At 43.3% G+C, this 17,734-nt stretch overlaps 1 protein-coding gene across 4 annotated transcripts in view; it reads right to left on the reverse strand.

The window, feature by feature from the left end:
• The window catches only part of myt1lb (myelin transcription factor 1-like, b), a 138,013-nt gene that overhangs the window by 85,385 nt on the left and 34,894 nt on the right, over positions 1-17,734 (reverse strand). For all 4 annotated transcript variants that reach the window (XM_069661295.1, XM_069661294.1, XM_069661296.1 and 1 more), the window contains exon 2: positions 7,455-7,569. The gene's annotated coding sequence lies outside the window, so the exon portion shown is untranslated. The remainder of the gene's footprint in view (positions 1-7,454; positions 7,570-17,734) is intronic.

Raw genomic sequence — 17,734 nt, forward strand, 5'->3', positions numbered from 1 at the left:
GAACAACAGCTTTGACTGACAGCTGCTTTTTCCAGGAGGGAACTGCTCCTTTAATCAGTCGTCATGTTCTGCAAATAAAAGACTGAAATGAGAATATTTGAGTTAAAAGCAGGAGAAATGTTGTTTACAATAAAACAAAAGTTCATTTTACACACACTAGTTTTTTCGGGAGCTCTAGATGTTACGTGAACAGGGTAGGTTTAATAAGCTGAAGCTTCAGCCTTCACCTTTTCAGCCTGTATTGTTTTGTTTTAATGTAATCCCTTATTGTTATTTTTGGGGAATATATATGTGACTTTTATTTGAACCTTTGGGGTGAGGAAATTCTAATAAGACCAAAATAAACTACTAAAGCTACTACTAGTAGTTTTACAGATGAGCTACAGACATAACACTGTCTAACATGAACTGTTTCCTTCTGTGCCATCTCCTCCTCAGTGTTCAGGCCTCTCCTCATATGCCAGAGTGAGCATTATCTGCCCTTACACCTCCCTCTCATGTACGTCAGAGTAACAAACCCTGTAAAGGAATAAATAAATAAATAAATAAAAAACAGGTAGGTCTCTGCCCTCACCAACACGTCATAAATTGTTGAGGAGCCTGAACGCCTCTGAACGTCACTCTGTTATTTCCAGATGTCCCTAAATATTCATGCTCGCTTGGTTTGGACTATAAGGCAGTGGGCCGTGGATGTCTCTTTTTATTAAACATGATTTATTAACACCACACTTACTGTACTGTAGAGCCCCTCAGCTTTAATGGTGTGTTTCTTTATGAATGGCCATAAATGTTTCAACAGGAGGAAAATAAAATGATGAAAGACGAGGATACCTTATAAATTGTAAGCGTAGCAGGCAGGGAGCGACCCTGAGTATTTTTGGGTGCTGTGACCTAAGCTATCTTTATATAAATGTAAATATTTTTCATGAAGCATTTCTTTGGTCCTCATAGCAATGGAAAAGAAAAAGTTCCAGATGGACAGGGACTGAGCATTTAGTGTTCTGAATGTGTGTTCATACAATATGTGAATGTGAACCTATAATGTGTCTGAAATATGACACTGCTGAGCTTCTTCCCAAAGAAGAAAATAAGAATTTATAACAAACTTTTTAACACCAATTTACCACTGAGAGTCTAGAAACCGCCCTAGTCTAGATTAAAGGTTGGCCAACATACGGGTCTGTCACTGATAAAAAACTGTATTTACAGCACATGTAATGTAGGAACCAATGATTGGTGTGATTTAGAAATAAAGTAATCAGAAAAGATGGATGAGGAGGAGGAGGAGGAGGAGGAGGAGGAGGAGGAGGAGCAGAAGAAGAAGAAGACGAAGACGAAGACGAAGACGAAGACGAAGACGAAGAAGAAGAAGAAGAAGAAGAAAAGCGACCGTCAGCCAGGAAAATCGGTCACACATGCAACACTGTCTGGATATCTGGGAAGTGAGAAGAAAAGTTCAAATTCAAGAAAAAAATATGTATGGGCAGCCATGTTTGTTATATTTTCCGTCACGAATCTGTATCAGCATCGTCCTTAAATATCCCATATCAGTTGGGCTGTAATCCAGATTATTTACATCCTGAAAAATAAAATCAACAGGGCTGATACGGTCACGCTTCACTGAGCCGACTCAACCAATGGTCCAAAAATCTGAGTCCTGGTTATTCAAATACAAACACCTGAATGCAGGGACTGTACGTATAGTTTATTTTTAAAAAACGAGCAGGAGTGACACCTTCAACACGTGCAATCTGCCTCAAAGTGTTTAACAAATCATGATGCGTACAGACTGTTTTTGTCTTAGCAATAGGGTGAAGACATTATAGCACCCTGCACTACAGGGCTTGTGTTGCTTGATGCAATAGCTGAGCCCGTGCACGAGAGCAAACATGCAAAATCACTCGATGTGCCTATGGAATAACAATTGCTTCATCCAATTAATTCATGGCTCTAAGATGTTTATGTGTATTTTTTATATTAGACACTGCTGCTGTTCTGTACTGGAATACCCAAATAACCACATATAAGTCATAAAGTGGATTACGCTGTGATTTTAATTTCAGCAGCAAAAGCACACAGTGTTCAGAAATGCAGCTGACACTTCTTTTATGTGTACTGCAAAAGAAAGCATTAGTTCCATATGAAAAAGCTCCAATAATCAGATTAATATAGGAAAATAATTTCTAAGGAACTTTCTTGAACCTCCTCCAGTGAGCTGTGAGAAAAAGCCTAAACCATTTTTGGAAGAAAAAAAGCAAAAGACTAATATATGAGGCGGACTTCTTTAAATGCATGTTTCGTTGACGTGCGCATAACAAGCATGCAAACAGCGCCTATCTGAATCTGTCAGATTCTCTCTGAGGGTCCAGCAGCAGCAGCAGCAGCAGCAGCAGCAGCAGCGGCAGCGTAAGTCTCGTCACCTCCTCTTCCTTCCCTGAAGGCTCCTTGTGAGAGTCGGAAACAGGAAGCGTGCACACGCCTCCACAGCCGGCCATATGTTGGAGAGCCCTTCACATTCTGTCTGCCTCTTCCTCTCTCTTAACAGCCCATGGGAAAATGTCACGGCTGTAATGAAGGTTAGCCTGCTTATTGAGGATTAGGAAAGAGGCCCACTCGTTCTCTGTCTGCGTCTCAATTAGGCCCGGGATCAATGGCTTTACAGGCCCACATGAATAACCACAGAGACACGCTGATCCAAGCTTCATGTTTAGATTGACTAGTCCAACGTTCATTGACGCAGGAATGGATTCCACGTTCTCCAATTCAAAGACAAGCAGCGATGAATATAATCTGAAGAAGAATTCAAATTGAATGTGCTTTAAAATTCACAGCGTTTCCTGATAAAAACCACGTAGCTCCAGATTGGAAGATTTTCAGAGAAAGGTTTTTCATTTTTGAATTTTAATAATTATAATGACAATAATTCTGGACAACTTCTCCATTCAATAAGATTGATAATGACACTAGAGCTGGGCCCCCGTAGTTTATTATAGCAGCGCGAGAGAGCTCTCTTTAGAGATAGACTAAATGTCAGGTGATCGTTCCACAAAAAAGGTTCCTCTTGCATCGGGAAGTGGTTCCGTTTTTTGCAGCATCAAAACTAGGGATCGGCATTTCAAGCAAAACTACTATTGGATATTCACTGGGAGTTGAGAGAGAGACTAATGTCAAAGTGTGTACTGCAAAACCTCCTATAAAACGGGGTATAATGAACTGTGCATCTTCCCTCCATAAGTCACAGACATGGATCATTTCTCTCATCATGCTGTGCAGAGTTGTTGCAGACTTATGCTATGCTAGTTTTACCTTTCAAAGTTTGCACTTGACCTCATTTTGCTTCTTTTTTCGACGTGTTCCTCACAGAACTCTCTGATGGCGTCTCTGCGTTTTTCTCCAGTTCTGAATCTCACAGCGCCACACCTGTTTAACCAGCACCTGGCACTGAGGCTTTCTTCTTCTCTTGTTGTTTAATGGTGGTTAGCAAACAGCTTTCAGATGTGCTACAGCCACCATCTGGCAGTTGTCTTGCATTATGACAAGGCGCCAGTAAAAAGAATGGAAATATACGTTTTTAAGATGAGATTAGAGTCGCTTGAAATTCATAACCCATCCCTAATCAAAACCTCGAGCAAATAACTGTCAGCTGTGAACTTTCTTTAATGTCTTTGAAAACTAAGGAAGCAGCTTCTCAAACAGAGACAAAGACGAGTGGGAGGAGTGCGTGACACTGCAGGTTGCACCACAGTGGCAGCACAGAAACACATGCTGAACGCAGCTAACATTACAGCATTAAATCATGAATGGGTTTTGATCAGAAAATCTAAGATTGTTATTTTTGGCCATATTGCCCCACCTTAAATTACATAACACTTATAAAATAGTTAAAGACCCCCTCCAGTGAAACTCAAGTGTTAACCTTGTTACCTTTTCCATGTGCTACAAGACATATCAGGGACATCAGCAGTCATCTCCATGGCTGGGCCTGTCTGCTTTTAAACTGCAGTGTACCAAGGACAGGCTGAACAACACGTTTAAGATTGGCAGGTTTGAGACGTCACAAACCTAAGGAGCCAATCCCGTTAATGGACGGGGTGACGCTATGCATATCATTATGTGCAACCTATGGCAACCACTTCGGCGATGCGCGAGCCAGCTGTGAGCAGAGCATTTTATATGTCAAAGCTATCTAACTAGTCATTCAGCATTTCTTTGCACACATGAGCTCCACTGTTATTCAGTCGGTTTATTAAGAACCAAACACAAGTATGTAATTAAGCAGGAAGCCTGCTGTACTTCATATTCAGTGCCTCTAAATGTGTATTCCAGAAGTATGTTTCATGTTTTGTAATTTGCATCCATGAATGTTAATCCATGTGCACACAGCGCAGCGAACAGTGTGTACGGTTTGTATTCACTATCAGGTCTCGGATTCGATGGCTGAATTAACCGAAGGCTGCATCCCATTTCAAATACACACAATCTTGTAACATTCAAAACAGATAGACTCCCACAAAAGGCTTCTGAAAATACATGCATGTTGTGATTGGGATGAGGAATCCAACTATACTTTTATTAAGAACGCGTAATGAAAAAAGCAGCAGTTGAAATGCCAACTGTGTTTGTTTTTGTGTTGATTGTACTGTTGGCACGTAAACTCTCTTCCCTGTTTATTAAAGTGTGTGTGCCTCCTTTGAGCGCGTCTTCACAGGAATGACATCAGATACAGACGTACAGAAACAAGGAGAGGATGTTGGCTGTTTGATAGAGAATAATGGGGATATTACCTTGAATGAAGCACGATAACTAGAGCAGCCATTATTGTAATATGCTCCAAAACATAGAACAAGCATTTAGTATGCGTGTGCGTGTGCGTGTGTGTGTGTGTGTGTGTGTGTGTGTGTTTGTGTGATTTTGTAGTTGTGACGGGGGGATGTGGGTGCTCAGACATCTGTCACAACAATTCACATCGTTATCAGTTTCCCTTTGTTTTCCCCTTGAAGTTTTGGGAGAGTGCGTTTCAGGCATATGGCGCCCAACCCCACCCTCCGCCACACATACACACACACACACACACACACACACACAGAAACATGCTCTCACATTGGTATTCTGTACAGTGTAGCAGTAGGGAGCCACCAAACCTGTGCAGGCACTATCAAATTTCGGTGCAAATAGGTATTTACGCCGTGCATCATCCAGTGACAGTAAACATGTGTGCCAAACCGATGCTAAGTGCATCTGAATGAGTGTGAAGGGCTGTGGAGATAGCATCTGAGTGGGCGCTGACAGTCAGAGTGAGAGAGAGAGCGAGGGTGATGGAGACAGAACGAGAGGCTCAAATCTGAGGAGTGATTCCTAACTAGTGTGGAAAAAGGCTTTGGTGGGTGACGGCAGCTGTGCGGGCCTTTGGAACGGTTAGAGTGGGAAAAGCTGTTTTGAATACAATACGATCATTTATCAGCTGGTGAAGGAATGACAGAGAGCCGCTACAGTGCAGGGTGTCAAGGATTTGTGCGACTTAAACGACAAGTTTGCCTCTGATACAGACAAAAATGCGGGATCGGGTATCGACCAGTAGGGCGGTCTATGCATCATCATAGACTACATGTCAATCAATGCACCGCCACTACCAAAAAGTTGCCCATAGCGCAAGTTGCACTGTGCTGCAAAAATGGCTGTGTCATACTGTAGATGGCAGCAGCAACTGTTACAGAGCGATGAAGTCGAACGGATTTCAGACAATGTGACGATACCAAACAATAACAGAGTCTGAGCTCAACGACTGAAACATTTAACGTTAAAGCTCCTGTGACAGGTTTTCAGCTGGTTATGAAACAGAGAAATTATTACAGATGCCTCTTTATGACCTACAACAGCAAAGCAGACCATCAGTGAGAAGATTCATTGTTTCGATAAAGAAAATGTTTTGGGCCTTTGCCTTCATTCAATAGGACAGCCGAAGAGAGACAGGAAACACGGGGAGCAGAGAGCGGGGGACGACACGCACCAAATGGTCGGCAAACTGGGAGTCGAACCTGTGATAAGTGCGTCGAGGACTGCAGCCTCCCTACACGGGGCTCCCGCTCCACCACCCGAGCCAAACAAGCGCCCCTATTTATTAAATAACTGCTGCCACCAGGTCGGTGTCAGATGAGATTAACAGCACGCTACAGAAACAGACATTTTCCACAGCAAAAATTTGACAGTGAGTGAAATGTTTGATTGTTAAAAGACAGCAGGATGAGATTCTTCGTCCGAAAACACAACTTGCACATGTACAGGACACAAAATGAAAGTTATTCGCTGTAGCTTTAAGAATCCGTTTTCCTACAAAGCTTCGGAGGACACGGCATGTCAGCACTGCTGCAGCGTCTGCAGCCTCGACAAGACTTCCTGCAGATTTTCAGACTGTTACCTGACTGTTGGTAAGTCATCAAATTGACCATCATAATGTGGAAATCACTGGAAAACATGTACTAAACGAAAAGATCCTCGACAGTAAGATGGACGTTATTATGTCAAAAAACAAAAATCTACTCAGACAGGGGCAGCTTTATTCTCAATGTATTAGCCCCATAGATGATCACTTTAGCTTAAACCACACTTGTCTAAACAAGTATTTTTGAAGCTTTAATCTTAATAATTTGTGATTGTTAGTTTACTTTTGTACAACAGTTACAGTTTGATTGATTTATTCTGTCTGGCTTTATTATGTTCATTATGTGCAATAATATTTCTCTGGCCACATTTATATTGAGATTTATAGAACGCATGATCATGTGCAATACTTTCGCTTATTCATTAGTACCATGTGCAGAATCAGGAGCAATATAATCTTATTCTTAATGATTGTGTACAGTTACATTAAACTGCATTATAACTGTCAATACTACTGTCAGTTTAACTGCAACCATTACGTCTCTCTTGCATGAACACATACACTTTTTATTTTCACTTATATTTGAGTTGTTCTTTGCATTGCTCTGATTTGTTCTGTATGTTTGGAGCTATCTGGCACTAAAATTTCCTTCGGGATTAATAAAGTATCTTATCTTATCTTATCTTATCTTATCTTATTTAGGCACCAAAACTTCATGGTTAAGGGAAAGATCACGGTTTGGGCTGAAATCATACGGTGTGGTGAACTGAGGTTTCACAGGGGGCACAGCGGTCTCATGAAAAAAAACACATTCGCTGAGACAGTCATGAGCTTGCCAAAGTGTGCACTGCTACTTCCTACAAAACTGCGCCCACCAAGGTGGAAGACCCGTTTTTTTAGGGGTCCCCCTTTTCAACTGATATTCATGTAGTCTGCTTCATTTCTGTTTATGTCTAAAATAGAATAGAATAGAAGGATAACTATAGATAACTATAAAGATAGAACAAGTCAGATTTACCACAAACACTTGAACACGCTTCTGAACATCATCAAACAAACAAAAAAGAGGCTGTACCTGAAATGGTTTGGGGGTTGAGACAGCTCTCTGGTCCAGTCCTCTGCTTCCACCGTGACCTACTGACGTTCAGCTGGAGAGAATCGGCTCACCACGTCTCCTCCAAACTCATTTTCTACACAGAGGGAAGCAGAAGATGGAGAACATGCATCATTAAAATCATTTCCAGAACAATCACATTCACATACAGCCGTGACAGGATCTGAAATTTCCTCCTCTCCTTTGACTCGGGGCTCATGAATAGTCATATAGCATCAGCTATGCGGCAGGCGCCAAGCGAGCGTTGATTTCCGCCATAACGACGGCCGCTTGTCGTGTGCGATAGGCTTGGCAACATGGGGTAATTAGCTAGATCTATCATCTTCTGCAGGAAGTGGGGACAAATATAGCTAATGATCCGTGCCTGCCTCCATGATTTCTCTCCTCGGCTCTCCATCGTTTGCTGAGTTAGAGGAGGAGAAGAGAGGGGAGGGAGAGGAGTGAGTAACGGGGTCAGTGTCCATCCTGTCTTAAATATAAAATAACCTCAGACGTTTACAAAGAGATAAAGAGATGCAGGTGTGAGAGTCTTTGTTTCTTTCCACTACTGCTGCTAATTGAGAGAATGCACGGCAGAGAACAGATGAGGTGCTGATGGTGTGTAGGGACCATCAAAAAGAATGAAGGCCCCCCATAAGGAGCCCACCAGACGGCCCACAACATATACGCAGTCACACGCACGGTCCCATCTCAAAGCAGCTTAAATCAGAACAATAGCTGCTCCCTGAGGACAAACACACCCGCCGGCGTACGGAGGGGGTGCTCTCACCGCCTGGTGTGTGTTATGTAAAAAGAGCCGTGGCGGTTATGTGCACAAGCAAACTTTGCTTTGAAGCAGCAGGGGGTCTTTTTTACCCCTCATCACACGCACACCTCTGTTTTCTACTTTTTTGTCCACTTCCTTTGTAGTGTGAATACAAAGCGCGGCCAAGCTGGAAACAGTACAGTGAGTTGTAGAAAGACAACAATGGGTCACTCACTCACAGACTGTGTTCTAATTTTACAACTACTGTCCTGCTGTCTGTTGTGTTTTAAAATCTGGTTAGCAGGTGATTACACTCACTGGTGCACTCCTATAGCAGCAAATCAGATGTGGTTGTTCAGTACGATGCTTTGACTATTGGCTCCTTTTTATCCGTTTTTTTGCTCGTGTTTTACCTGTAAGACGCACGTTTATTAGAGTTTTCCATAGGCTTCGCCTCTCTGCCAGACATTAAGCATTTTCAGCAAATGTCTAAATACTGTTTCAAGCCACATCACCATCATTGTGATTACATAATTTACACGGATGATTGAATTCAGTTGGATTGTGAGCTAAAGTGAGCAGCAGCTCTGCTCGCAGCCCCCAAAGATCCGCACGTAAAGCGAGCTGAGCACCTAGAAACAAGTAAGCAGCAGTCGGCTCAAAGCCACCTGAAGAAAAGCGTCAGAGAAACACTTTTTTTTAACCTTTGTTTCACCATTTTTAATCAACCTGTTTAAGAGAGGAGACCTCTGTGGATTTATCAGCTCCTGATAAAAACCTTGTGAACGATGAACACTAAAGAGTTATTCTGAGACGAGGTTTGTAGAGATAACAGCCCAGCATGCTGCTGCTGCATTGCTCTGTGTACAATGAAGAAGCTAAAGAACTACAGTGCAGAGATTCGACTGGCAAAATGCGAGTCGACTGAGGACTTAAATTGCCGGTTTTTGGAGTTAGCCTACATTTTACTTGGAAATAATTGGCTGTAAAACAAAGTAAAAGTGCCTCCGGGCGTCCTGGGCAAGCACATGTTCATGTAAACATTTATAACCTCAGAATGAAACGTGGCCCTGCTGATAAAGTGACTCACACTGTGTGTGCCAAAATCAGATGTAAAGATTTTTTTGGTAAATTTGTGTCATAATTCCACCTGCTTCTACCTATAAAACACCACCAACCCCTGAATGCACACACACACACACACACACACACACACACACACACACACACACACACACACACACACACACACACACACACACACACACACACACACACACACACACACACACACACACACACACACACTCATCCCTGGCCCCTTGGTCATTATAATCAGAGTGTAAGTGATGGGTCTGTCCTCTGATGAAGGTCTTCATGTGGAGGCTGATGACAAATCACAGCCCTCTGACTCTTCATCAGGACACAGCCCACATTCCCCTGCTATATCTGTGCGAGTGTGTGTGTGTGTGTGTGTGTGTGTGTGTGTGTGTGTGTGTGTGTGTGCGCACGTATGTGTGTGTGTTTGTCTATCTTGTTTTAAACCCTCTCCCCGTCTTTCTGACAGACAAATTGAAAATGACAAATGCCATGAGTCGAACTACACACCAGAAGAAGATACAATACCGGGTTTTCCACAAAGTTTTATCCCCATACAGTAAGCCCTTACCAACACACTGTTGCAGTGCCACAAACATCCTGTGTTTATGAGCATGAGCAGGTGTAGCAGACGCACTTTTTGGTGCCTTTTAAGCTTTCAAAACAGAAAAAAATTCTAGTGTTTTCTTACATTGCCTTTTCCTTCATTTACACCGTCAACCACCTTATGAACTGATGTATGTCTGATAAATTGCCTTCCCTGTTTTGCTTTTAGGCTAGCTTGAATTTGGACTACCACAAAAGATTTTAGGCTACCGAACTGAAGGATCTGGAGTAGGGCTGCACGGTGTGTCTTTTAACAATCGCAATTGTGATGCATGCAGGACATCGTAGGACGTGCGATAGTGAAGCAAATTAAGTACAAAACTTCAAGCTGCTTTTTTGATGCTTAGTGCAAAACGAAAACTCAGTTTCTGGTTTTAAATGACTAATCTACAGGAAAAGTTGTCTGATATCACATTAGTGCAGCTCTTCTTCAGAGCACAGAGTCTGTGTCACCTGCCTGTAAAGTGTAAACAAGCACATAAACTCACGTCTGCTGCTTCCTGAGGGCGGGCGTGGCGTGGAGTGTTTACTTTTAGCGGCTTGTGTGTGCCGACAGGAAGTAGGAGACGTGAGTTCTCGTTTCCAAAAGTGAACTGCAGCCCACAAGTCTGAACCAAGAGTGATAAAAGTAGGAGGGTTTTTTTTTTGTTAGAAGCAAATAGCATCAAAGCATTTATCTGGTCTAATTCCCTGTATTTAAAATCACAATAAATATCGCATTAATATCGAAGAACAAAAACATATCGTATATATGTTTTTTCCAATATCGTGCAGCCCTAATTTGGACCACCACAAAACATTTTTGGCGACCAACTTTAAGGATCTGGAGGCCTGTGGGGCCTGTGCTTAACAATATTGGCATCTATCCCTGTTATACAAAAGTTCTGAACACTGTGACCATGTTCTTATTGAATGAATTAGAGCGTTGATGTGCTACTGAGCTGAGCTGCTAGTGTGCTACTTTCAGCACCAAGGACAGCGGCAGACTGAGCACAGCGAGGGAAGAATGGGCCTTCAACTGCAATGGGAACACACACAGAGAGGGAGAGAGGAATGCAAACACACACAGACACACACAATGTCAGATACTATACAATCACTTACACAGGCATTGAAAGACATACATGTGCACACGCTTTTCTCTTTCGTCCTCTTTGTTACAGATATAGAATATATGACCGAGGACTAGTAGCCTTCTTCTCAGCCTTGAATCCTACAAGTGTGGTTCTCCCTCTCTCTCTGTGTGTGTGTGTGTGTGTGTGTTTCTCACTGTGTATTCCTCAGAGAATGAGAGGGGACCGTGCATGCCCTTTACTGGGCTCCTATATCTATCAAAGCCAGGGTACACACTGTAAATAGCCTGGGAAGACTGGCTGCTCTGCACGCACGCACACACACACACACACACACACAAGCAGCAGCACACACTGTAATGAAACCCTATTGTATGGTTATGTACACTGCATTAGGGACAGCGAGCTGTGATGTCCGCTGTGACATTTTCCATGACACATGCTGAACATGACAGGCATTTTAGACTCACACACGCCAGAGAATCACACCCATCATATAGAGAATTACACATATGGCACATGAGGACAAGGGGCACACACAAATAAGCACACATTACAAGAGAGACACATGCGTTATTCATGTGATGTGTATGCACACACACACTCTCACACACACACACACACACACACAGCAATCTCATTCTCCCAGGCTGTGAGAGTGACTGGGGCTGCCTGACCTACATTCTAGCAGATATGTATACAGGCAGAGAGGAGATGAAATCTCTCTCTCCCTCTCTCTCTGTTCCATATCCTGTGTTCTTTTCAGTGCCTGTTCATTGCCCCTTGGACACACACACACACACACACACACACACACACATATATATAGACACATAGACACAGTGGAGGTGAAGAAGCGCTGTGATTTCTTGGCCTGAATGTCCTCATGCTGCAGATGAAACTGGCCCTGTCAGAGCAGAGCTGCATGTGTTTGATGGGTTTCAGACTGAGGTGAGAGCGGTACCTTCCCTCTGCTGCATATGGACAGTAGATCCTGAAACCACACTGAGCTCTTTACGTAGGTAAATATTTACAGCCTCCAAAAAGTACTGCAAGTCAAGCACAAGTCCAAAGCCTGCCTCTCAAGAAAACAAATAGTAGGGTGAGAGTCAACATATCCTAATACAGTGGATCTTAGTATATCATACGCACAATTTTCATACAATCATACAAATGCCCAACACCTTGTTGTCAAATAAGATGATTTGGCTGGTCTGTTGAGGTATCCCTTAACATCTGTTGTCTTCCTTCCTAACAGGTGATGAGGTCAGTTTAGAGATGCTCTTTAGCAGTTGATTTTCTTCTGTCTGTTTTGAGGCACTCTGTCTGTTTTCTTCCTTTCTAACATGAACTAACGTCTGTTTTAAGGTACCCTCTATTGACTGTTTTCTTCCCTTCTAACTTGCTTCACGTGTTTAAAGGTTTAATAAGGAGGATTATTCATTGTATTTTGTCAACAACACATTCCTCCTGGGCTCTTCATCACCAACCATGCCCACCCCGCCGAGCTAACACCGACAGCATCACGGTTACCGCTGCGGTAGCAAGCTAACTGCCGATTACCTTTGCGCTAGCATGCTAAGCACCGGTTAGCTTATCCTACCCGGTTTGAGGCACCTACCTGTCCTACAGAAAGAAGGCCAACTCTGCATCGCTCTGTCGCCATGTTCGCTGGTCTGAATGGGGCCAGCTGCTAATTTGAACCACTCCCACGCTCACCTGTGATTGGCTCAGGGAACCACAACAGCGCCCCTCCTGAAAACGTCCCGTGCAAAGCAAAACAACAGAACAGATGCAGAGTGAAGGGTCTCACAAGGGTCTGCACACACACTCACCAACACACATGTATAGAGGCCCATAAGTGATGATTCATATTATATATTTTTCTAGGAAAATCCTACTTATTATACCTTTAAGGTGTCTGTTCTCTTCCTTTCTAACATAGGGTGAGATCTGAATGAAGTACGCTTCAGCTTCTGTTTTATGTTTTTAACACTTTAATGGTTCTGCATTGAGGCATCTATTTTTCCTTCCTTTCTAACGGGTACTTATGTCTGTTTTAGGTACCCTTACGCGTCTGTTTCACCCTTTCTAAAATGTGGTTAGATGTGTTTTGAGGCACCCTTACAGTGTCTTTCTTTGTAAGGCGGGGCTAGCTCTGTTTGGTAGTTCTCTTTAGTGTGTTTTTTCTTACTTTCTATATTTAATATTTAATATTTTCTTTTAAAAGCAGGAGATTGGATTGGTCTGATATTAAAGCCAGCTGGCGTCTTTATCTAGTCCTCCTATCAGTGTTCTGTGGAAACCGATGCTTATCAACTGGACTGGACTGCAAACACAGACGAGGATTACAGGAAACAGTACGCACATCTGTTCTAACTTACAGGGACCATTTTGATCGTAACCTTGCTCTGTGTCTGTGATCCAAGATCCATGAAACATAACCACGTGGCAAATAATGACAGAAAATTACGTTGGAAACAACGCCCATAAGAGACTCACATATCAGGTCCACATTTTGATTCCTCAAAGTTATTTAAGGCATCGGTCCGCTCAGAGTGTCTACCAGGAGTCCTCTCAGTGCCCAGACAGCACAGAGGTTAGTAATTCAAAGACCTGATCCTCTTCATCCCTAAACTAAACCGCCCCGACCCTTTAAATCCCACTGAGGTATTACACTGACCACACTGTCAAAACAGTGATACAGCAGAAACCACGAGAGAAATCCCATGACCCTGCATCCAGACGACTTTAATATTGCAGGATTTCTTCCCAACAAATCCCCCCCGTGAGTAGACATGGAGAAAAAACAGCAGAAAACATGTGAAATGTAATTTTCTACTGTAATTGTAGTTTCATTTAAGACAGTCTTCTTTTATTCCGTCAAGGCATTTCTCCTAACAACATTTCTCAGTGCCGGTGCCGGTCCATTCAGTTTTGTCTCCAGCTTCTACGAGCAGGGCTCATCCACTAACAGCCAGATGTGTGCTGCCAGCTAGTTATGTAGCTCCTGTTGGCTAAAGGCAACAATTGGAAAGTTTTTCCTCTTCACAGAGTTGTGCATCTTTCTCCCAGCAACATCTTTAATGAACCACAACACTGCTGAGGAGGAACATTTTGCAGATTTTAAAGAGGATAGACGAGAAAGTTTTATAAAGTGTATGAAATTATTTCAGTGTGCATGACTTTAGGGCTGCACGCTTGTGGCCAAAATTATTTTTTTTACATGAACTTTCACAGTTAAAAAAACAGAGCAACACTTTCAGTTCAATCTTGTGCTGCATTCTGGCTCATGTACACATTTTGCATCAAACTAAGACTTAACTGGGCTCTTTACCTTAATTTAGTGCATTTTCTAGAGGCAAAATTGCATTGGTAATTTCTTTGGGAGTTGGGTGGATCAGGTGTCTCTGTACAGCGTCTCTGTTATGGATGTCTGACTTGTTGCTGGACGAGGACGGGGAGCAGCTCGTTCTTCCTCTTGGCCTTCAATCATGCCGCACTTTGTGCTGTTTTTGCAGCTGCTTGAATAAGTTAGTTGTGTTGCTTTGCGGCGCAGACACAAGTTTCATGACCTCTTTGGAGGTATTTCAGGTTTAGGGCAAGAAAAAATAATATGCAAACAACTGAAGACGAGCCGTCTCTGGGGAACGGTGTTTCAGTGTAACAAGTCACTCGCTCCCTTCCTGTTTTAGCGCAACAAGAAGCAGCGTTCAAAGCAAGCGTTAGTTGCTTTCATGACACGTTTGCACAAACAACACTTCAGAGACGTAACAGAGAAGTATATATTTTGAGCTCGTAATGAACAACAACAAAGAGGCATTCACGAGAGGACAGTTATGTATTCTCTTCCCGTTTTTATCAGCTGCTGTAGCTGCGACGCATCCGGCTGAAAGTCGCCAGTTTACATGGTCACTCGTTGATCCGTAACATCGGTCTTTGTTGTTTACGCTTCCACTCTAAACTGCCGCTGCAAGGTAGGCGCACATCACATGACATGCCACTTCCCCCAGAAGTGAAGCCAAAAACTCTCGATCGCCCCCTGGGGCAGGGGCTGTTAGTTTAGGGAGCACATGCACTCAGGTCCAGACAGGATACACAGGCAGACAAACACAGAGCGAACCACGGAGCCACCTGGAGTAAATCAAAATATATCAGATTTTGTTTTGGGTGATTCTTGTTACAACAGCTAAAAAAAGTTGTTGAGAATCTCTCCAACAGTATATTTTTGGACGGAGCAGTGATGTCTGAGACACCGAGGTTCAGGGGTGAGAGAAGCTGTCACGGACTGAAGTGGACGGGCTCTTTATGACTTTCCTGAACCCTACGAAGGAGGACGTGTGAGCCACGGTAAAAACTGTTTTCGGACTCGCTTTTCTCTTCAAGGACGCGACAGATGGAACTGACCGTGTGTGTGACCTGCTGGGCTTCACTGGAATCATACACACACACACACACACACACACACGGATGATGCCTACTCTGGAAAATCATAATAAATAAATAAAATGCACACAGGACCACACGCAGTGTGTGTGTTATTAGCTTCCCCTCCCTATAGGGCACAAAAACATCTAAAAGCGCACCCCCACACCCGTCTTCTTTCTCCAGGGAGGTGCCTCCTCTGTAAGGGCGAAGAGTGGGGGAAATAACATTGAGCGAGCTGCTGCCGCAATTACCCACAGTGGGGTAATCACCAGCACAATGCACTATGGGTTGGCTGCCTGGGAGAGAGAGTGAAATACTCAGGTGAGGAGAGGAGCCAGACAGCAATCAGCCCAGCAGGAAGAGGAAGAGCGAGAGAGAGGGAGTGAGAGAGAGAGAGAGGGAGAGACGGAGAGCAAAGGGCCATTCCTTTAATTTCCAAGGGAGAGCCAGGGCCTTAATTACTTGATGAGTCTCCTTCTCTCTCTTTCTCTCTCTGCTCTGTGGCTGTAAAAAGGTGTGTGCGTGTGTGTGTGCGTGTGTGTGTGTGTGTGTGTGTGTGAGCGCGCGTGAGTGGCCCATTATCAGACTGGGAAGACTCCAATCACCTCTCAGCACAGATAGCGAGAGAAGAGAACAACATTGCAGTGAGGGAGAGTGAGGGGAGGGAGGGGGAGGGGGAGGCGAGACGGAGAGAGAGGGAGAGGTGATTTACGCTTTTAGAGGTGTTAACACCATCTCTCATCCCCGGCACCTATAGAACACCAAGGTTGAGGAGGGAGACAGCCAAGACTAGAAGCAGGCACGGGAAAACACAGAGCCGTGCGGCACCCCCACCTATAGAAAACTACACCTCTCATGCTGCTGTTGTACATGATGATTATGAGGGGAAGATCATTCTCTAAGCTCGCAGTGTGGTGACCTGTCGTATGTTCAGGGCTGCAACAATTGTTCTTGCATGTGGACTGAACAATGATTTAGGCACAATTGTGCAAGTAGCTTTATCACTGTAAAGACTCATGAACCAATGAAAACTATAACTGTATGTACTTATGCATCTAACTCTTTATATGGGTGATGTTTCACAACAGTATTGACTGCTTTTTGTCCTATTTTAGTCCATTTTTAAATATTTTGGGCTTTCAATCACTACTAGGTGCAAAACAGATTTGAAATCGCTGCAGCAGATTGCTTCAGTCAGCAGCCGCGAGACGGGCTGTAATGGCTGCAATTTAAGCCCTGTGCGCAAATACACACAAAGAAAGTAAGAAGAGTTTTTTTGTCACTGAAATCCTCAGATTGTTATTCTAAGTGTCTGACAGTGTTATAGAAAGGACTTTGACTTTTTGTTCTGCGATATTTATTGCGATTTTTTTGAATACAAGGAATTCTCTCTTCACACTGTGTTATCTCATTTCTGTTGGTGTTCAAATCTATCTTCAATTAGCGTGACCTGCCCAGGGAAAATAACTTTTTCCTGTCGACACACACAACCTCAAGCCGGGTGTGCGCTGCATGTGTAGCCTCTAAAAATAAACACTCTGCGGCACGTCCACTCGATAAATGGTCCCTTTATGTAACCACAGTGTTAACAAGCACCCGGACAAGGTGCCGTTGATGACGGGAATACACTTATTTATAAGCCATCTCGAATAACGGAGCGTCTGCCTCGATCATCCGCCTGACATCTGTGACGGCAGCAGCTTTGCATGCTTTTTTACAGTTTACAGGCAGCTCAGTTCACTCTGCGCTCTCATGAACACAGCCGTCATATCACACGGACCTGTAGATTAATCAATCATCGTTCGCACCAATAACAATAAAGCAGAAGCTTGCTGTGTTTTACTCATTTTGCATCACAATTGCACGTCCTGCGATGTGACTATTGCACATGCACATGTCGCGAATGCTATTGTTAAATGATATATCGTGCAGCCCTCGTCCCTACAGAGATGGATCTTTATATTAAAGAATGAGATGCTTACATCGCTCTCTTCAAAGCTACCAGACTCCATTGACAAAATGAGCAATTTTACCTCTTGGAACATGGACGTCGCTGCTCTACCGCTGCCTTGATTGGTTAGTTTTTTGCCTGGTTGTGCGTTACACAAATCTTTTGGACCGGAACGCGAACGTAACACAATTGCATAAAAAACGACATCTGAAAAAGGATTTTAAAGAATTCAGGTACTTGAATCAGAATCTATTCTTGGAACACAACCCCAAGTCGGCTTTATTGATTGATAGCGCTTTTAAGTTTATTAAAATCAATCAATGATAAGTTGGCAGATAAT

Source organism: Semicossyphus pulcher, unplaced genomic scaffold, assembly GCF_022749685.1.
Source record: "Semicossyphus pulcher isolate SPU_LCO1_2020_fin unplaced genomic scaffold, fSemPul1.0.p SCAF_14, whole genome shotgun sequence".
NCBI classification, from domain to species: domain Eukaryota; kingdom Metazoa; phylum Chordata; class Actinopteri; order Labriformes; family Labridae; genus Semicossyphus; species Semicossyphus pulcher.